Raw genomic sequence first — 23,572 nt, 5'->3', positions numbered from 1 at the left:
CAGCCTTCTGACCTAGGCGGAAAAGAAAGACATTCTCAACAGCACAACAATGAATCATGTTATGATAACCTGAATGTCAAACAGGAAAAGCACAGTGTGCGCAATGTTATAAAAACAAAACATTTTGTTATGAATAATATGTTACCTTATTTGTGAAATCACACTCAGCAGCAGGTAATACTTTTATTTATTGTTGTAGTGGATTGCTTAGAGTTCTAATTTTGGAGCAACTCATAACTCAAAAATGGAAGAGGATACAGCTTTTTTGTTCTCTTCCAATTCATGTTTCTTAAATTTTTTCTACAAAACATATGTGAATTTCATGCAGAAAAATACTCAACACATTGCAACCTTTGGCATAAATGGGTTAATATTTAGTCCTAGAACAGTTCAGTAACACTTACCTATATACTTAAGTCTTTTATTTTTACTTTGAGTTTTAAAATTTAAAAAATCGACAAGTCTGGTTTATGTCTTCTTCTGTTTATGTTGTTATTTTAACTGTGTGCATGCATTTTGTGTTCCATTTCCTTGCACTATGTGTCTTTAAGTCTAGAGAGTTTCTAGTGTAGACTTAGTCAAAATGATTAACAACAAAACTGGACGAACAATTGAGTAGTATACAGATCTCATCTCAACATCTACTGTGGTCGTCTAAATGTGATCACGGTTCTCGCAAAACATTAATGGACATTGAAGCTTTGAGTGCTAAAACAAATTATAAATAAACATAACCTGTAACACTGTAACATATAATGATAGCAGCACTAAGGTAGCTCATTTGTGTCATTAATCTAATTACTAGCACTTCAAAAAAGTTATCTGTATGCAAATGCTTTTTTTTTTTTTTTTTGGAGTGCGGGACAGAGAGTGTTAGAATGATACCTGGTCACGGCGAGACAATGGTGCCATGTCAGTTTAGTGGTTTGAGTTCTACAAGGGACATGTCTATATTTCTTCATATTTTCTTCTCTGTGATTTTTTATTTCAGTATCTTTGGACACCTCTTGAGTCCACCCAACTCTAATGGGTACCTGACATTAGTTGGTGAAAGTAAAGGAGATTAGTCATAGTGCTGGCCACATGACACCCTTGTTAACCGTGGGCCACATATATAGGCCACATATATGATATAAAGGTCATCTGTCCTATAGATTGCAAGGTCTGAAAGGAGAACTTTACTTTTTTACTCGTCTCTCAATAACCTTGGTAGCTTAGTGCTGCTTTTATCATAGGTTATGTGTCGTGATTCTTTAAATAAGTCATTCTACATTCATATAAATAATAGTATAACCAAATACAGTTGGTACAGGTGCAGGTAAATGGTAAAAACTTAAGAAGCAATAATACACAGAGCACAAATTTTAAACTAAATATGTAAGGAATATTTTTTGTAACTGAAGAACTACTGGTCTTTAAATACTTAACAATTTTCTATTTACAGCTATTATTGAATATATAAACATACAAGCAGACAATTTAATGTTGTAGTTAATTCTGTTCATGTTTAGTTACATATTCTACTAATATAAAAGGTGCACAGTAGATTAAATAGTTATAAAATATTGACTATAAATATTGAATTAAAAATCACTCCTCTGTTTCTCCAATTGAAATTGACCATTCTTTCTGAAGCTATGTGTATGCTGCCAAAGACATAATATAAAGTATTCAAGCACTTGCTATTATAAAGTGGAAATATTTTACCGCTATAATAAAGTTTGAATGCTTTACTACTATTTAGCCTGATTCCGCCCAACTCTTATAGAAGTACCTGACAATAGTTGGGGAAAAGTCATTTCAGTTGGTTGTTGTGCTGCCCACATGACACCCTTATTGTTAACCATGGGCCAGAGAAACAGATTACCTTTACATCATCTGCTCAATAGATTGCAAGATCTAAAAGGGAACTTTATTTTTATTTTTTTTACTTTACTTAGGCTACAATAGTTAAGTCCCACCTACTACTAATCAAGTAGATTTCTAATTATTCTAGAATTGTAGACCAAGAAATAGAATATAGACCTGCTAAAATGTAACATGCGCATCTCGTATTGGCCTCTTTTAATTATATTAAGTTTTGAAAGCGAAATATCAACTCTTGAAACATATTACTCTGCTCTTTGGAAGAGGGGAGGGGAGGATGTGACGGCCGAACGGTCATGGGCTTGACTTTCGAATCGAGGTCCGAGGTCATCAACAACAAGCTTTCATGGGAAGACCACCTTGGAACTCTGACAAAGAAAATAGCCCAGCGACTCTTTTTTCTATACAAACTCAACAGTTTTAAATTAAACAAGAAGATCCTTGAGACATTTTACGGCGCGACAGTACAAAATCTGCTAACATACGGAATAAGTTGTTGGCAAGGCAACGCCTCATCTAAACTGTTGCAACGTCTAGAAAACATTAAAAAAGCATCAAAAATTACACTCACAACATTACCACATTTAAAGGAACTTTTTGAACAAACGTGCCTAAGAAAAATCGAAAAAATCTTGGAAGACAACGGCCACCCGCTCCATCAGAACTACGCCAGGTCGTCGCGAAGTGGGCGACTGCTGTCAATCAAAACAAGAACGGAGCGGTACAAAAACTCGTTCGTACCTCACTCGGTCAGACTCTATCACCGCCACTCATTGATCAGGGAACATGAAATGCACCAAGATACCTGTGTGTAGTCGCTGAATGAACTCTTTATGTTGTCTGTTGTATTTATGTGTATTTTTCTGTTGTGTTGTCTTTATATGAGAAACAAGTCCTTGTAATCACAACAAATTTCCGTAAGGATCAATAAAGCAGTCTTAGTCTTAGTCTTAGTCAGGTTCAAATACCAGAAAAGAATGGTAGACTATTTGAATTTTTTTTATTTTTAGGACGCCCCTGAGTCCAGCCATCTCAAAATGGGTACCTGACTTAAGTAGGAAAACGTAAAGGCAGTTTGCCCATTGATTTTGTTCACCTGCAATAGCTATGTATGTATGTAGACATCCTCGTTGTGAAATAACACTTGCACTGTTACGGATTTGTCTTCTCTTTACACATCTCGAACCGTTTGTAGCGTGTAACATGGCAGAACTATTCTAGAGGTGTCACCTCGAGGGCATAGCATGTAGCGTGTAACATGGCAGAACTATTCTAGAGTTGTCCCCTCGAGGGCATTACATGAAGCGTGTAACATGGCAGAACATTCTAGAGTTATCCCCTCGAGAGCATTACATGTAGCGTGTAACATGGCAGAACTATTCTGGAGTTGTCCCCTCGAGAGCATTACATGTAGCGTGTAACATGGCAGAACTATTCTGGAGTTGTCCCCTCGAGGGCATTACATGAAGCGTGTAACATGGCAGAACATTCTAGAGTTGTCCCCTCGAGGGCATTACATGTAGCGTGTAACATGGCAGAATTATTCTAGAGTTGTCCCCTCGAGGGCATTACATGAAGCGTGTAACATGGCAGAACATTCTAGAGTTGTCCACTCGAGGGCATTACATGTAGCGTGTAACATGGCAGAACTATTCTAGAGGTGTCCCCTCGAGGGCATTACATGTAGCGTGTAACATGGCAGAACTATTCTAGAGTTGTCCCCTCGAGTGCATTACATGAAGCGTGTAACATGGCAGAACTATTCTAGAGTTGTCCCCTCGAGGGCATTACATGAAGCGTGTAACATGGCAGAACATTCTAGAGTTGTCCCCTCGAGGGCATTACATGTAGCGTGTAACATGGCAGAACTATTCTAGAGTTGTCCCCTCGAAGGCATTACATGAAGCGTGTAACATGGCAGAACATTCTAGAGTTGTCCACTCGAGGGCATTACATGTAGCGTGTAACATGGCAGAACTATTCTAGAGGTGTCCCCTCGAGGGCATTACATGTAGCGTGTAACATGGCAGAACTATTCTAGAGGTGTCCCCTCGAGGGCATTACATGTAGTGTGTAACATGGCAGAACTATTCTAGAGTTATCCCCTCGAGGGCATTACATGTAGCGTGTAACATGGCAGAACTATTCTAGAGTTGTCCCCTCGAGGGCATTACATGTAGCGTGTAACATGGCAGAACTATTCTAGACTTGTCCCCTCGAGTACATTACATGAAGCGTGTAACATGGCAGAACATTCTAGAGTTGTCCCCTCTAGGGCATTACATGTAGCGTTTATTATGGCAGAACTATTCTAGAGGTGTCCCCTCGAGGACATTACATGTAGCGTGTAACATGGCAGAACTATTCTAGAGGTGTCACCTCGAGGGCATCACATGTAGCGTGTAACATGGCAGAACTATTCTGGAGTTGTCCCCTCGAGGGCATTACATGTAGCGTGTAACATGGCAGAACTATTCTAGAGTTGTCCCCTCGAGGGCATTACATGAAGCGTGTAACATGGCAGAACATTCTAGAGCTGTCCCCTCGAGGGCATTACATGTAGCGTGTAACATGGCAGAACATTCTAGAGGTGTCACCTCAAGGGCATTACATGTAGCGTGTAACATGGCAGAAAATTCTAGAGTTGTCCCCTCTAGGGCTTTACATGTAGCGTGTAACATGGCAGAACTATTCTAGAGTTGTCCCCTCGAGGGCATTACATGTAGCATGTAACATGGCAGAACTTGATCGTTGTGCTGGCCACATGACATTCTAGTTAACCGTCGGACATAGAAACATATAACCTTTTCAACATTAGCCCAAAATAGACCACAAGGTCTGATAGGATTACTTAACTACTCTGCTCATTTCAATATTTCTCAAAATTTCTTTCATAATATTATTTTGACGGAACATGATAAATTGATAAAAAATATAAAAAGACGAGTTTTTTTTTTAGGCCTTTAGCTTAATTCAAATTTAATCAAGAAACAATCTATGATTTTACAATGTAGAATTTTAATTGTGACATCATTGACAGATCTTGATAGATCTACAAAGAGCGGCGAAAACTTTATTCAATTTGACTTGCGTGTCCGAATGGTGTGGGTATAGAAAATGAAATCTAGATCCTTGTGATTGTCAAAAGAGTTGAGCCGAAGCCTGCTTGAACAAACCGTTCTGTCTGAAAGAGGTCCAAGTCAATGCCTATGTAAGACATTGCTGTTTCCGATCGCATGGACTAGAATACATGGCCGAAGGCCGAGCAAACCGGGAACACCCCGCCATTTCCCTATGTTTTACCAAGCTAACCGTGCAGGACTCGCCATTATTGTAACGGTTCCTTGAGGAACGGCACATGGATTATCGACAGGGACGTGGAAACTTTCAACTCCGCACCGTGCAATGGGAAAGCTCTGGCATTCCCTTGGACACTCCCACAGGAGTTTTGTTTTGCTATTCATTTAGCCTAATTACTTAAGTAATCGTTTCCACCCAGTGTGCCACTTTGAGGCAGAATAGCGTACCCTTGGAAATCTAGATCTACTTGTTTTATAGCGCTCGTCATTCTTTATATTGACCTAGGTCAGATAGTAGTCTAGATTATGCTGACAATAAATGCGTATTATAGCCACGGGAAATATGAATTCCTCGTTAATCTTCGGACTCGAAGAGAAGCCTTATTATTGTAGAAGAAACAATTAATTGACTAGATCTAGGTTTGTCATTTATTTTTATGCTACAGGTTTAGTGAGTTTAAGTTATCAGAAGTAGATATAGTCTATATTCTCACTCTAGATCAGCGGTTCTTAACCTTTTTAGCTCCGCGACCCCCTAACACAACTTTTCACTAGGAGGCGACCCCCAACCATAACAAAAAATTTGTCATGGATGCAAGATCGCCAGCTATCCGGCATGCCGGCAAAATCGAAGTAAAAAAAAAAAGCTTGCCGGCAAATGCCAGTACGACTGATTGCCGGCTCGGTATAGGACTTTTTTTTTTTTTTTCGCATTCACGTTTTGATCTTTCAAACTAAAACTTAATAAGTCGAATTCAAAGAAAGACAGGAAGTTACAATTCTTAAGTTACGGCGCATGCGCTTTTTTCCGAACTTTCGCTTTTTATCAAAAACGTAAACAAAATTTAGAAACAAATCAGTAAGGCCCCGGCCTGAGACGCCTAATTTAGTAAGATCTAGTTCTAATAAGTTTGATCTGCCGGCATAAAAATTGAAACCAGGAAACCAGACATAGAGGCTAAATCAAGTCTAGAGATCTAGATTCTAGATCTATTTCTACATTTTAAAATGATTTTAGAAGTTGAACGTATTTACCCGAAAATGAAAATGCGAAATTACCGTAATAACCGTATCATCCGCATCGTCGTATGATTATGAATAATCATGATGATGATAGTTAGATCTAGATCTATATTTAGTATATTTATTATATAGTCTAAGTCTAGTCTAGATCATCTCAGTAGATGATAATGATAGATCGATGTCAATGATTATTAACTATAAGATCTAGATAATTTGAATATTTAGTTAGAATCTTACAGTAGTTACAATCTACCACTAGCCGACTAGGCAGGTAGGTCTAGACTTAGAGTGACTAGTAGAGTTACTAGAGTCTAGTCACTCTAGTGACTAGTCCCTGGGCAGAAGCAGCGTAGATCAAAAGTAGATTATCTATTATAATCTATTATCAGATATAGAGATCTAAAAAAATAAATAATATTCTACTTTTAAAGTCTAGATCTAATTAAATCTAGATTTTAGATCTAGATCTAATTATAAAAAACGTATTTTAAAAAATGCAAGACTCTACTCTAGATCAAGTAGATGATTCTAGCTAGGGCTAGTCTTCTATCATTACTAAATTAGTGTCTAGATCAAATTTCAAGATCTAGATCTAGAACTAAATCTAGAGTAATTTGGATTTAGGTTTAGGCTAGACTGCCGCTAGACCTAACTAAATCTAGAGAAAATATAATATCTAGTTAACTAGTAGCTCTAGCAGCTAGCAGTACTCTAGTGACACTCTATTCCTAGACAAGTTAAAGTCTAGACTTAGACTCAGAGACTATTGTGAGTATGTCTAGATCTCTAATACTTAATACTTACTAGATTCTAGATCTAGTTTGTTTATTAGACCTAGATATAGATAGGTGTAAATTGAAGGATCTACTCTTTTACTATTATAGAATTAAAATGACATCTTGATTAGATCTAGACATTCTTGATTATCTAGTTCTAGTATAAAAATCAGTCTAAGTACTCAAAGAGTTAGAAGATCCAGTTAATTAGCTCTATATTTGATAAGATCTACTGACTACTCTGTCAGCCAATAAATATTTATAGATCTATTAGATCTTTTATTTAAAATAGAGTTAACTTTTAACATAGGTGCTACAAAGTTTGATTAATACTAATATAGTAATATAGACTATAGTAGTAGTAGGTAGGCCTATCTATGTGAATATTATATATAAAAAAATGAAATGTTCAAACATACATGTAGATTATAGTAATTAAAGTAAAAGCTTAGAATTTATAATTTGTATTTAAAGATATATATATATATATATATGTGTGTGTGTATATATGTTATTTATGTTGTGAAGATATGACTGCAAACAATTGATCCAGAATTTTGTAATTGACATTGAAGAGAAATATTTAGATGCATTGCTATTGACGTTGCTAATATATGTCGATAAATCATACAGTGAATTAGGATGAATTCTTATGAGGACTCATTCTATACCAAAGATAGAACCTCTAGACCGACATCCAAGCATACTTAGAGCACCATCTGTTCAGATGCCACAATTATTTTTCCAAGAAGTCTTTTGCTTTTTCAAATTTAACCAACTTTGTCAATTACATCAGGCGCTGTAGAGGTCGTTTATAGAGTTTTGCATTGAAACTAATCTTTGAAAATCTCCTTTGTGTATACTGGTATATCTTACCAGAACTAGTAATTGTGAACAATTTACAACGCCTGTGGATTCATCAAGCTGGATGCTAAATATTGTAAAAGAAGCAGATATCATTTCCTTAATATCAGAAGACATGTCAACTAATCTCCTGTAAATAGTGTCATTATTTATGCAAATTACACTAAATTTATTAATAAATTTGGCTCCAATCATATCTTTAGCCACTGACAATAACTGCTTGGTAGTGGTGTGAGGTTTCAGAACTCTGGCGATTCTGACAGCTACCAAACAAGAAGATTCATAGGCTGATATGTTTCAATTATGGTACTTGCCATATGAGTCTAAACCATCTAAACTAAACCACTGTATGTCATAATCGGCAAAGTTTGGATGTTTGTTCGACCTCAATACATATGGCAGAGAGAACTTCATTACAAATGTTGCGTCGGGTTTCTGCTAAAACTATACCGCAAAAAAAAAATATTAAAAAATCGTCATTCTCTTTTCTTTTATTAACCTTCTTTTGTTACAAGTCCGTGTTCGTGAGTTGTTACATAATGAACTTTTTTCCATTGACTATAATATGATGGCATATTTATTAATTGAATTCTCTTCACGACGTGATTATATTTTCACCAAAGAAATGTTTGATCCCACAATGGTGTTTCGATGCATTGATAGACAGTAAATTTATTTCTTGAAAAATATATTTTGCAACAACAAAGATGTGGTCTGTAACATCGATTTTTGAATGACAATTATAAAAAAAAAGAAACACAAAGAAGAACAAATAAAAATAACAAACTACTATCAAACAAGGATGTTACTTTCACTAAAAAGTACCCTCTGTATCGTCTTGCAATATATAGGGTATGTCTATGTTATATGTAGGTCACAGCTGGGACTGCGCAGCCATGGGAAATACTGCATTCCTCACTAATCTTAAAATTCAGACTCGAAGACTAGCCTTATTATTATATTTGTCACCGCCACTTTTTTAAAAAATTGAAACTTGACGATCGTTTCTAAATTTATTTGGTAATAATGCTATTTGAGTAATGTCCCATCTCTATAATTTGCAATATAAATCTATATCCACTGTGGTACAAAAATGTTACAACACATAAGAACAAAAAAAACTAGCGATAAAAATTATAAAATCCCCCCCCCCCCCCCCAATTCCAATTTTCTGATGGTCTTAGGCGACCATGTGAAATGGTCATTTGACGTCCAAAGGGGTCGCGACCACAGGTTAAGAACCCCTGTTCTAGATCTAGGTTTATAGTTGTACAGCATTCTCAACATTTCTCAGGGGACTTTTTGCTTATACACCGTAATATTATTGTTGACAACAGTAAAAGCATCAGTATGGACTATGGTGGCTCACATTGTTATGATTGTATTCTCTTTCCTTTTTTAGATAGAATCTATGTCGAAAGAAGAACGAGGTTAAATGACGTTCTTTTGTTCAACAAATGAAAAGTACCAGTATTAAATATAACTTGATTATTGTACTTTTTGTGTGTAGATTCTTTATGATTTTACATCATTGCATTGATTTCATTGAAATAACAAAACATTAGACTTGATTAGAATTAGATCTAGATCTAGACTAGTTACTAGATTGACTAAGATTGTCTAGATCTAGTATAATAAATAGTCTAAATTTAAATAATAACGTAGACGTACACCGTAGATATGAGTTATTAAATCACAAAAGTAATTGCTTTTTTTTTTATCAAGACTTGATTTTTTTCTAAATGTTTGATTAAAATGTATTGTACTTTATTAACAGTACAGTCACTGAACTGTAGTCAGTACAATACCGAAAATAATAGGCCTACTATGCCCTGCACCTTGCCGTAAGATGCACTACAGTCCTTATATGCACCTAATATTTTGAATTTAGGCCATATATTATATCATATAATCCATTCTATCATTATCAAAAATGTGTATAAGGCTAGTATACACTGTACATTTTATAAAAAGATCTTTAAAAAGGTAAAAGGACACCTTTTACAAAAAATATTAAAAACTTAAACAGGCCTTAATATCATTCAAAGGGCCTATTCAGTGGTCCACTGGTCCAGTTGTAGTGTCTACCCATCAGGCATTTGAACATTTGCCAGAATGCCCATTAAGCCAGTCCATCTTTGCTTTGATAGTACTAATGACCTCTCTTGTAGAAATAGCTATATGAAGAGTGTTGTTAAGAATAGTATAGTTTAAATGAGCGTGTAGTTCGTTTCATGAATCAGTTGGGAAAAACAATTACTTAGCAGAGTTTAAGTCACTGATTAACATGTATGACTAGACTGACACATGAAATTCATAATTAGAAAGACATAATTATCTATTTTTTGAATAAACGTATGTAACCTATATAATTAAATAAGAGGGACACTTGGTTTACTGTGTTCTATTATACAGGGATTGAGGTACCATTTTTAAGAGCCTTGCTGTTTTCTGTATCTAATCTTTTGTATAGTTTAGACTTTATTACTGTCACTTCAATGTATTTTGTGTATGACTAGATATAGATTGTATTTATTTAATCTGCCTTTATACAATTTGATTGGGAAGCTTCATTTCAGAATGTTAATATTCTACAATCTATCTTTAATATAATACTGGAATTGCTTTATCAAGTGTGATCTTCACCGTTTAGAAGTTAATAGAACTAAGCACCTTAACACACTGCAGCTAGTTCTAGTTAACCCATTCATAAGTTTTCAATTAACCAGTAATTGTAAGTTGAGTAAGTAGTTCTAACTCTACTCTGCACAACCACTAGAGAAGCATATAATATACAGACAGCTTGTGAAATTAATTGAATTATATCCATAGTAAAGTAAAGTAAAGGTAAAATAAAGCTCGCCTTTCAGACCTTGCAATCTATAGGGAAGATGATGTAAAGGTTGTCTGTTTCTGTGGCCCATAGTTAATGAGGGTGTCATTTGGCTAGCACAATGACCAACCACCTTTACTTTCCCCAACTAAAGTCAGGTACTCATTAGAGCTGGGTAGGTGCCCAAAGATCCTAAAATTAAAAACCCCAGTCTTCATCAGGATTTGAATCGGGACCCAGGTTCACCAGCAAAGCGATGTACTGCTCAGCCACTATGCCTCCGAACTAGCTGCAGTGTGTTAAGGTGCTTAGTTCTATTAACTTCTAAACGGTGAAGATCACACTTGATAAAGCAATTCCAGTATTATATTAATGATAACATGGCTGAAAATAATATTGTAAGGCTACCAGCTAGTTCTACTAAGTTAAGATTGAAAACAAAATAGACATTTACACCTTATATTATTAAGAACAAACAATTTGAATTAAGCTTGTCAAAAGTGTACACATAAAATGAAATAATTCAATTTTTTTTTTTCTAATAGGATTTGCTCATAAAGTCTTTCAAAGTTTTCTTCAATGTTGTGATTAAACATTAATAGTATAAAATAACCATCTGCACAAGTTCTCCAGTGATGAAAAGTAATAATAACAATTATGAGACAATGAAGGTACCAAGTGAAATGAGTGATACAGATGACAATAATGTTTGGAATGTACGCAAGAATAATGAATTTGAAGAAAGTACAGCATCATCAAATGTGAATTTTCCCATCAATGCTGTAAATATGCACATAAAGCACACAAAAAGAGATGTAGAAATTTCGGAGGATGATCAGGTAAAAGAAAGTCATGATGATGATGGTTTTGTTTCAATATCATCTGATCACGAAGACCAGGAGGTCATACAATTACAAAAAACTTCAGATGATTTACAAACATTCAAAGAAGCTGAGTAATCAAGTGATGAGAATGAAACATCAAATTCAGCAAGGTAATGTTGAACCTAGGACTGTCAATGAAACTATAACAGAACTAGTTTCTGATGAGACTCAATCTATGCTTGATGAAACTATTAAAAGTGATTAGGAATCAAGTTATTATTCACATAACTTATGACCTTTGACTAGCAGTACAGTCCTGGAGCTGCCTGGAGGATTAAGAGCAAAGCCAAACACACCAGCAAGCCTAAATATTTTTATCCAACAATACTATACAAGGTAAGTGTTTTATTTATATATTGAATAATAGTTCATGTTCAAGCTGTTACTATTAATTTACATTTTGTTTCATAGTGGTTGAGAAAAGAGGAATGAAAACTTGATGCCTTGAGCATACCCAACCCAACTGGGGATGGGGACTGCCCCTTTCAGCTCTCTAGATAGCTGACTTTATTTTTTTGGGTAAGGTGCCCTAACTTTTGGTCCACCCTGGTGTCATGTCTGGTTGTTTATAAGCAAACTGTATTTACTTTTGTTCTTCCCCAGAAATGTGTAAACCTTGCTTGACATAGAGCTCTAAAAAGGAAGTAAACATTAAGTAATTTTTTAATTGTATACTTCAAATTAGTTTTTAAAATAGCCCAAGAAAGCTAACTTTAGGTCAAAAAATATTTATTGTCCTCAACTTGTATAATTTTTTTTTCCTGTGGTTGCAAAGCATTGGCAAATATTTCTATTTTCTATTCTATATTTCTAGCCTGTAATGGTTTGATCAGCTAGCCCATAAACATTATAGAAAACTTATGGCTTGAAACTTTGATTTCATCTTAAGAAATTTATGCTACATGAGATCTTACAACTTTGTGTTTTAGGAATTCCTTTGTTAGTTGAAAGGAAAGATGAACAATTAGAATTAATATATCATTAAATTAACTAAAAATTTACAATTATTAAAACGTGTGTGCACACTAGAACAACTCTAAGTACTTTTAGGCTATACATTATTAACATTATTAGGATTTGCTACTTTACAATATGGAATTAGGCCTGTAAAAAAAATGTTAAGATTCATTTTGTTTTGCATATTAGGTTTTTTATAGTGACAATAACATCATCATAAAAACAAAGACTAGAGTTAGACATGAAATAAAGACAGTTCATTTGTTAGCTTCTTTGGATTCTTTTAACAGAATTTAGGACTTTTTTAAAAGCTTAGCTCACTTCGTCTGTGTCTGTCTCCCATTTCCTTTTCACAGATCAAGTTGAAATTTTAAACATATATTCCTTGTCAATGACAATACATGAATTAATGAATCCAAATATAAAATATAGAAATGTTACTTCAGAAAAGAAGATGATTACATCCTATGCATCATGCATCTAGTCATGCATGTTAACCAATGACTTAAATTCTGACAAGTCATTGGTTTTCTTGGTTGGCTCAGGCAACCCATTCCATGCTCAGTCACCACCATCTTTGTGAATGGTACTATTAGTCACCACCATCTATATGAATGGTGATTTAAGTCACCACCATCTGTGTGAATGGTACTATTAGTCACCACCATCTGTGTGAATGGTACTATTAGTCACCACCATCTATATGAATGGTGATTTAAGTCACCACCATCTGTATGAATGATACTATCAGTCAACAACATCTGTATGAATGGTACTATCAGTCACCACCATCTGTATGGTTCAGTGTTTAATGTATAATTGCTAAGAATGGTACTGTCAGTCACCACCATATGCATGAATGGTGCTATAAGTCACCACCATCTGTTTGAATGGAGTTGTCAGTCACCGCCATCTGCATTATGGTACTATTAGTCACCACCATCTGCATGTCACTATCAGTCACCACATTGTCAATGAATGGTACTATCAGTCACCACCATTTGAATGAATGGTAATATCAGTCACCACCATCTGCATGAATGATACTATCAGTCACCACCATCTGTTTGAATGGTACTATCAGTCACCACCATATGCATGAATGGTGCTATAGGTCACCACCATCTGTTTGAATGGAGTTGTCAGTCACCACCATCTGCATTAATGGTACTATCAGTCACCACCATTTGAATGAATGGTAATATCAGTCACCACCATGTGCATGAATAATACTATATGAATGGTACTATCAGTCACCACAATATGCATGAATGGTACTATCAGTCACCACCATGTGCATGAATAATACTATATGAATGGTACTATCAGTCACCACAATATGCATGAATGGTGCTATAAGTCACCACCATCTGTTTGAATGGAGTTGTCAGTCACCACCATCTGCATTAATGGTACTATCAGTCACCACCATCTGCATGTCACTATCAGTCACCACATTCTGAATGAAAGGTACTATCAGTCACCACCATTTGAATGAATGGTAATATCAGTCACCACCATCTGTATGAATGATACTATCAGTCACCACCATCTGTTTGAATGGTACTATCAGTCACCACCATCTATATGAATGGTACTATCAGTCACCACCATATGCATGAATGGTGCTATAGGTCACCACCATCTGTTTGAATGGAGTTGTCAGTCACCACCATCTGCATTAATGGTACTATCAGTCACCACCATTTGAATGAATGGTAATATCAGTCACCACCATCTGCATGAATAATACTATATGAATGGTACTATCAGTCACCACCATATGCATGAATGGTGCTATAAGTCACCACCATCTGTTTGAATGGAGTTGTCAGTCACCACCATCTGCATTAATGGTACTATCAGTCACCACCATCTGCATGTCACTATCAGTCACCACATTCTGAAAAATCTAAAGTGGAACCCATTCAGGTCTATAATTCAAGTTGTCATTGAACGCTCTTGCATCTAAACAAAAATTATTATCAAAGAATAAGAGTTACTTTACTTAGACTTAGGTCCTCCCGCGCCGTTCGGCGCATTGGGCGGCAAGCTGTCTCCATAATGATCTGTCACTGGCAATGTCTGAAGCCTCTTCCCATCTGGTGTCCACTGTTCTGAGGTCCTCCATGAAGGTGTGTCGCCAGGTAATACGAGGACGTCCCTGTTTGCGCTTGCCTCGTTTTGGCTTCCATGTTATCGCAACTCTTGGTGTGCGTAATTCATTTTGACGTAGAACATTTCCCGCATAAGAGTTACACTGACATAAAAATAGAATGCCGACCAATGAGTGGTTCTGTTTTATTCTCGTTAAGATTGATTTCGATCAATTCATATTTTTTTTGCCTTATAACTATTTTGAAAATGTCTTGACCACATAGTCCTTGCGGGCCCCTAAGACCTTGTAAGGTGGCTATAGATTTTTAGCTTATGTTTTTTTACTATAGTTAGCAGGTCAGCTCCAATACTGATGCCCCTTTTAAAGCCCTGTTGGCTATTGGTCATAAGTTTTATTTTAATAAAAAAACAATATTCACCACTGTAATATTAACCAAAATATGGACCTTGCACATAAACATTGCCACAGGTAACTCTAATGTAGTTGACTTTATTTTGTTGGTCTTTGCATTGCCAGCTCTTTATTTTCGAGGATTCAATATAGTTGGAAAAGTTTTAAAAATTGCAAGAATTCTCACTATGATTTGAGTCTCCCTGCCATTAGCTATGGATGATGTTTGATTATGACTGCTAGATATTTATCATTGTTGTGGTACAACAGATTATTGATTGTTGCATTTTCTCCATTATGTTGCCATCTATTTACTAAGTTGTACGTTTTTCAGAAAAGTGAAGACTGTGTGTGGAAGTTTGCCAGAGGCAAGCTTTGGATTTCTTTCATAGAGCAAGGGACAACACTCTCAATACCTTTTGATATCATTCCAACACCTATAGCTGTGGTGAGACTATTTCGAGGTCTCAGGAATGTATTTCTTATCAATTGGTAAGTTTGTTTATTACTGTTACTAAAATAGCACTGTTGGTAAATAAAATTTTAATTGAACATGGACACTATGTCAAATAAACATTAAGTGGGTAAAGCATCCACTCACTACATAGAAACTTAACTTTATTTGAATATTTTTTGTATTTTGTCTAAATATTGTTTATAGAAATTAACACCATAATATTTTTGAAGATGAATGTTTGCTGTTGTATTTAGAAATGGTAAATCTTCACAGACATTGCAATGTTATCTTTTGAATTTATTCCCTAATCAGGTAATCATGCATCACATGCCCTCAGATATGTACACAAAATGAAGTTTGAGGAGAAAGAGAAAGGATCAAGATGGTATACTTTGAATTCTACAAATTAAATCCTACTTTACTCAGTTAAAAAATCGAGTTTATGTGTAACTACTATGATTCTACAAATATTTTTTGTTTGTTTGCTATGCACAGATTTACAAGACACTAAAGTTATCTATCAACTATACTCAATGTATGAATGACTTGCAGCCAGACTAGAATTATAGAGAAAGATGTTTTTCTGCTGGCTAAACATGTATGGGTATGTTTGTCTGTCTTTTATTATGTCTATCTAAAAAATAATTGTTTTATAAATGCAAAAGTTTGCCTAAGAAATAGGAATGTATGTATAGAAAACAAAATAATTTGTATCTTTTTAAAACAATAATGATAGTAAGATGGGTAAACAAAAGCTACTTAGTTATGTGAGTAAATGTGTGTGAATCAGTGATTATATTACAAAAAAGCATCATTTCAATTTTTGAGACAATTTGAAGAGATCAATGGCTTGATGCTCAAAGTATTGAGTTGTGTGTTCTCTTCATCACCTTCACCTACCCCTTAGTCTGTTCAACCATTGGGACACCTAACAAGATCTGTCAAATGTCTTTCTCCATTCCTCTCTGTCCTTTGCTTTGGATAGAATTTCATTCCATGACATGCCTGTCCATTCTTTGATGTCTTCCCATCGCTTCCTCTGTCTTCCGTTTTCTTCTTTTTCTGGTATTTTTTTCCTGAAGGAAAGTCTTAGCGGGCCTGGAAGACCTGGCCATAGAGTTTGAGTTTACTTTTTTTTGACAGTGGTTAGCAGGTCATCATATAAGATAAGATAAGTTAGGTGATACTGAAGATCTTTCTGTAGCATCTTAGCTCCATTGCTAGGATCCCTTTCTCTAGATCTGCAGTCAACATCCAATATTCGCATTCATATAAGGAATGTGGCCGTAACAACATCAGTCTGATTTTAGTGTCAAGGGCTATGCCTTTGTCTGTCCAGATTGTTTTGAGTTTTGCAAGTGCTGCTGTTGTCTAGGCATTTCTGGCCAGTAGTTCCGGTTTTGGTTTCTTCATCTGAGACAAAAACTCCAAGGTAAATACCTTGTTGCTCTCTGTAAAGAAGTTAAAATCATTAAGGCAGTGCCAGAGGTGAAGTTATGCAGTTATTCTAGAACTTTGTTACAAAAAAAAAAAGTTCATTAGGCTTTCTTAATTGGGTTAACCTTACTTGAATGAAAAAAATATATGAAAGTGTTAAAAATTTATTGATAATCACTGTTCAGAAACCAGAAGTAAGTCCTAATCATTCTTCATTGTATTACTCAGGGTCTGTTCCATCACATCCAGTCAATAAAGGAATAATATCTATGATGTCAGACAACAATAAAGATCCATTTCTGTAGAAGAAGATCTCACTACCATGAACACTCTAGGGCTAGGGTGAGTTGTGATAAAGACCTAAACAAACATTGCAAGGATATGCTTAGTGTTAGGGTTGTGTTTTTACATATTAAAAGACCTCTTGGGGTTAGGCCTGGGCCCCCTGAAAGATGAGTTCACACAATATCAGGATAGCTCTAAACAGTAAACTTAAAAGAATATTAAATGCAATAATTTACAATAATGAGGATTAAATAGCAAAGTCATTTAAAAAAATGTTATACAAGCCATTAACTATGGTTGAGAGTTTGCACTCATGCATAAATCTATTTCAAATTAAGAACCATGCATATGTCAGCATTAAGTGTGTGTTGACGTAGTATTATAATATTACACGTAAGACTGGTTACTATTAATGCAAATGTCATGGAATGCTGGGTTTGTGCTTCCTGGAGTCACACATGACAAACATAGATATTACAGACTGACTTAAATCCACTTTGGCAGGCAAAATATAAAGTTTATTTGATGACAATAATTATACTGCACTCCTTGGCAGTTACATAATCCAATACAAGACATTATCACATCCGCATAACAGCAGTATCATGTATATTCAACATGTTAAGTTTTCAGAATAGACTACAAGTAAAGTCCACATCACTTCGGGTAGCAAATACTTCAATACTACAGAACATTATCTACTAGAAATATATATACTGTCTCAAGTGACCACTGGCTTCGACTGCCCAAAAGATACTACTTAACTCAAAGTTACTACTCGACTCTCTAAGTCACTACCGTGCAGACTGGACCAAAAGATACTACTGACTGAACTAAAAGTCAATTTAGTCCTTACTTCCTGTTTCTACATCAGGAATTTCATGTGTCTTTTTACCCTCTTAACCCGAGGTGAACATATAACAGGCAATGTCAACCGAGACTGTGATCATAATTTACAAAGATTTCTAAAAATATTTTAAATTTATTCATATTTTTTTTATTACATTCAGCCATCACTATACTATTTAGTAAATGAATCCTGAGGGAAAATTTCCCTACAAATAATTAATATTTTTTCGTCTCTGAGTATGTCTTAGTTTGTTTTTTTTCCCATCATTTGATATGTCATAATTTAGGCTTGAAAATAAAGTCTTTTAGTCTTTCTTCATTCAGCAATTCCAGAAGATGAGCATTAGAGCTCCACCATCTTCTTCATATGAAATATATGTGAAAAATGGTATTTGGAAGTGGCTGAAATTTTATAATCATCTTAAAATGTTACTTTACTCTCTTTGATTGTAGTAGGATACACACACACACACACAAGAAAAGTGATCCAAAACTATTAGCTAACAAATAACCACCTGGATTTGATGGTATTCAAGCTAGATTACTCAAAGAACTAGCACCAGTGTTCAAAATGCTTTTTCGGGCATCAAATTATCAGGGTAGAGTAGCAAAGTAGATAAACTGCAGACCAGTATCACTCATCAGCATCACATGTAAAATACTAGAACACATAATGTGTATGAACATCATAATTACTTAGATTAACATAATGTCCTTACTCTATGACAACATGGTTTTAGGAAATCTAGGTCATGTGTAACTCTTAATAGGTCTAATTGATGACTTTTCAAAGACTTAGATAATAGTGAGCAAACATCATTTTATTTTGACTTCTCTAAGGCATTTTGACAAAGTTCACCACCATAGTTTGCTTACAAAATTAAACAATTGACTTTACCTGTCCATTACACCAATGGATCCAGGATTTTGAAAATAGTTGTAGAATAAACTATAATAATAATGAGTCCAAATCATTACCAAGCTAACTCATGTGTACCTTAAAGAACAGTTCAAGGTCAACCTGTGTTTCTAATTTACATAAATGACCTGGGTTCTACCTAGATTTATAGTTTAAGCCCACTTTACAAGCTTTGTTTAGTTTATTTATACTATAATAAAAATGTTAAAAATCATGAACAGCATACATTTTTTTAAATTTCAGAAATATAAATGTAAACCATCTCATGGCCTCATTGAAGTGGATAGTATACTTTAACTGTTTGCTTATGACAATTATCAAAGTCTTAGCCCTGTCCCTTTTTGTACTCTGAACTATGACCTCTAATAGAGATTAGTTTTTCAAGTGAAGAGTTTTCTGACAATTCCTAACTGCCAACTAACATGATCATGATGATCATCTTTCTAACATAAACTCACATGCCAACCTATCTAGAGATATAGACATTACATAATATTATGGAGTGTAGGTTAGTTTTACAATGATGAAATCATAGGAATTGTGTATATGTTATTTTACAAACTGAAGAAATGGTTTTTCAACAGGAGACATGAACTACATGAAGACAATTTTGGGATGGAGGAAACCACACAGAGACTTCAATGGGGAACAAAAGTCAAATGGAGTGTGTTCAAAGTTAGCATTCAATTCTTGTCACTCAATTCTCCATGATATGTTTACAGGGAGACTAAACATTTTTGTAATAAAATTTATTTATTTTTCTTATTTTTAATTCATTCATTTTTTTATAGCATTAATTAACATTAATTTGTGACTCCCTTGTTTTGTTTTGAAACTTCCTTTAGAAATGAAGATTATTACATTCAAGTCCAAACCTCCCACAGGACTTGGAGGATGGCAGCGGGTAGAGTTCAGACTTGTAATTATCATGATGACAGTCCAGAGCACATACCACACAACCAGGCAGCCCTCTACATATAACTTAGTATAACTTAAGAATACATTTAAGATTGGGTTAGCTTTTTGGAGTCACATATCAAAATTGCATCAACAAATAGCATCCAAAGGTTTTTTGAATATTTTGAAAATGCTGCTAAGGAAAATATTATTTTGTATTAGCAACTAATTATCACTAGCAGTATTATTTATGACACCTTAAAACACCAGGATGGTCTGCCTAGTCGTGTGGTTTGCACGCTGGACTGTCATTCAGATTTATCGATGATCCTGGGTTCAAACCCTGCCTGCTCCCATTCCCCATCCTCCTGCAGGAGGTTTGGACTAGGAAGTAACTATCTTCAACTCTGAAAACATTTTGCATGTCATCATTTTATTATAATCTAGATGAATATAATGAATACTTTTGACAATGGTAATAATCTGACAGCACAGAAATAACAATGGGAATCTTGTAATTGTCTCCAATGACCAAGTAGAATTTTTACTATTACTTCAAAGACTTGAAAGTATTTGATAGATTTTGATGAAATGAACATGGGAATCATTGGATTAGGACCAGGGGGATTTTTTTTCATATATTGACCTTGATCATTGAGATTGAGCTGAAATTAATTTTTTTTTTTTAATTTCCCCAGGGACATGATGCCAGTAAAATGAGAAAATAGAGTGGAAGAGAGTCCAGAGTTTGTTTTGCTCCCGATTCAATAGAGAACAAAGTTAAGATTAGCGATGGAGATAAAAGGAATCTCTAAAACAATAATTCTTATCAAAATCCAACAATCTCTATTCAAACTATTAATCTAAGCAGTAACATGACAACTAGTAAGTGGCTTCTTTTTTTTTATTATGTGCAATTTAAGAGATATTTCAATAAATGATTTTAATAAAACTCCATTAAGCATAAGTATGGCAGGATCACTATGGAACAACCTGTTAACTACCTCACCCTAAGATCAATGCTAGTCAACAATCACAAAGAGGAGTGGTTCTACCAATGGGCATCAGGAAACACAGGCAGAGCCATGTACAAAGAAATGACCATGCCAAACAAACTGGACAATATTAACTTCTTCCCCTGCAAAGAGCAATCTACAACCTTCCAACTAAGAACAGGACAAACACCTCTGTTAAATTACCATCTTAACAAGATAAATCCCACTCACCTACCTCTTTGTAGACACTGCACCCACCCTTATGAAACTAAACCACATCCTCTTTGAATGCCCCTTCCTAATCCACCTTAGGCAGACCCTACTACCATTTCAAACCAACACCCTGTATGGCAGTGCTGAACAACTGAAGACAACAAAGCACTATTTTTCCTTGGCACAGTCTGCAAAAGAGCTCTGAGCTCAGCAGCAAAAAGCTGGCTAGAAAGAAGAAGTAGTATGTAAGTATAAATAAAAGTTCATTTAAGGAAAATGTACTAATCTGATGTAAGTATATATATAATGTTTTAGTTTGAACCAAAGAGTGAAGGTCACGTGAGGACAGTTTTCAACACTAGAGTTACAGTACTAGTCCTCGGTGGAATCAAGGAGTCATTAAAGAATCATTCTGGAAGATCAAATTAATACAAGCACTGAACAGCAGGTGAATCCTTTGACATCTGATAACTACCATGTCAATAGCAAGTTATTTTTATTAAAGACTTTAGTTATCCAAAACATTGATGCTTCTTTGAACCACTCTCTGGGTAAACAAAACTACATAAATAGTTTATAATTAGACTTAACATTTCTTATGTGTCAAAGTGTTCTATGCATTACTTTAACTTACCTATCCCTTAGTCTATTGGACCATTGGGGCACCATGCAAGACTCCTCGACCATTTTTCTCCATTCCTCTCTGTCTTTTGCCTTAGTTAGAACCTCTTTCAATGGCAGACCTGTTCATTCTTTTATGTTATCCTCCCATCACTTTCTCTGTCTGCCTCTTCTTCTTTTTCCTAGTACTGTTCCCTGAAGGAAGGTCTTTATGAGCCCCGAAGATCTTGTAATATGGCCATAGATTTTAAGCTTGTGTTTTCTTACAATAGTTAGCAGGTCATCATGGGGTCCAATCACTGCAGTAACCCTGTCTTTAGTCTCTTGGTTTGTGATGCAGTCTCTGAATGTAATACCTAGGATTCTTCTGTTGTAATACCTAGGATTCTTGTGTAGAATTTCAATTCCATTGCTAGGATCCTCCTCTCTAGCTCTGCAGTCAGCGTCCAAGACTCACAAGCATATAAAAATGTGGCCCTGACCAGAGAGCGCATCAGTCTGATTTTGGTGCTGAGGGCTAAGCCTTTGTCTTTCCATATTATTTTAAGTTTTGAAAGGGCTGCTGTGGACTGTGATATTCAGGCCAGTAGTTCAGGTTTCGTTCCCTCATCTGAGACAATAGCTCCTAGGTATTTGAAGTGGGCCAAAATGCTCTTTTGAATTTAATAAAGACAAGCTACAGGTTTAATTATTGTTAACTGCATTTGTCGACTGGTTGTCAGTAAAACAAAGACTTGGTAGAATTTAAGATTCTATATATTGTTACATGGTGCAGCTTTAGTGAAATCCAGCTAGTCTGTAGATCTGGCATGTCAAACATTGTCCACATATTTTTGTAATTATATATATTTCTATATATATATGGTATATTTCTCTTCTTATAAGATTTCTAGAGCTTCATATATTCAGTTGTGTCCAAACTAGTTTAGCATGAATTCCACTATCATTAAGACTTTAAACACATTATCTTTTATTTGTCAGCTGAATCCCTTCATTATCTCATTAACAATTGTTCTGATCAAGATGCAGACCAAGTTCTCTAAATTAGATCAGCATACAGACTAATGAAATAATCTCCTATGAGTTACAGGCAAAACTTAAAGTCTGCATCAAATTTTTTTTCTTTTGGATAATATTACAGACAGGAATGGAAAATATGGCCAACAGATCTTGTGTGGTGCCCCAATGGTCAAACAACTAAGGGATAGGTGAATATGATAATACATAATAGGTTAGCTAAAACTTACAGGTTAATTCAGGAAATTAAGTTAACTTTCTAATTATTAAATTTTTTTTACTAAAACTTTCTTTTTAAGTGCTAATTTGATTAAACTATATAAAAAAATAGCTTTCAGTTCCAGTGTCTACACTAATCTTCTTTGTCTAGGTCATTAATTGTAAATGTTTTTCAGATAATGATGCAGAGAATTTCCTGGTGATCAATAATTAGGAGCTGCACACAGTTTAATGAAACCATATTTTAGGAACAGATAGAAAACAAAGAACTGCAGCAAAGATGGCCTGTTTTTATTCTTCTTCATGGCAAGTAGATTTTTTAAAGCATTATGATATAGTTTCCCTTTCAGACCTTGTGGTCCAAAGGGCAAATGATGTAAAGTCATCTCTGTTTCTGTGGCCTACCGTTATGGTATAGCTATTTTAAATAGAACTTTCTATCTTTGAATGAATGCATAATAAAAAAAAATAGGCAACATAAGAAATTAGATAGAGCCGCATCAGTGCTTTACATTCTGACTCTTTTCTGGGCTATTAACTATCCATTTCCATCCTGCCAACTTTCCTTCTTGGTCTGCAGGTTTGATCTATGTTTGTGTCACAGATTCCTTATTATATTTATAATAATAACTCTATAGAATCTACCTTAGTT

General features: G+C 35.1%; 1 long non-coding RNA gene across 12 annotated transcripts; it reads left to right on the top strand.

The window, feature by feature from the left end:
- Window positions 1-5,566: 5,566 nt before the first annotated feature.
- Window positions 5,567-23,225, top strand: LOC129923634 (uncharacterized). 12 transcript variants are annotated; one of them, XR_008775605.1, is made up of 11 exons: window positions 5,894-6,054; window positions 11,207-11,881; window positions 15,346-15,503; window positions 15,781-15,853; window positions 15,964-16,072; window positions 17,134-17,247; window positions 19,543-19,633; window positions 20,554-20,740; window positions 21,379-21,511; window positions 22,826-22,892; window positions 23,097-23,225. It is a non-coding gene; the product is annotated as an uncharacterized LOC129923634 (long non-coding RNA). The 12 variants fall into 12 exon arrangements; XR_008775606.1 differs by lacking the exon at window positions 5,894-6,054 and adding an exon at window positions 6,939-6,956; XR_008775614.1 differs by lacking the exons at window positions 5,894-6,054; window positions 11,207-11,881 and adding an exon at window positions 5,567-5,585.
- Window positions 23,226-23,572: the final 347 nt, after the last annotated feature.

The sequence above is a fragment of the Biomphalaria glabrata genome, chromosome 17 (genome assembly GCF_947242115.1).
Source record: "Biomphalaria glabrata chromosome 17, xgBioGlab47.1, whole genome shotgun sequence".
In the NCBI taxonomy this organism is placed as follows: domain Eukaryota; kingdom Metazoa; phylum Mollusca; class Gastropoda; family Planorbidae; genus Biomphalaria; species Biomphalaria glabrata.
This window is presented reverse-complemented; position numbering and strand designations above follow the sequence as displayed.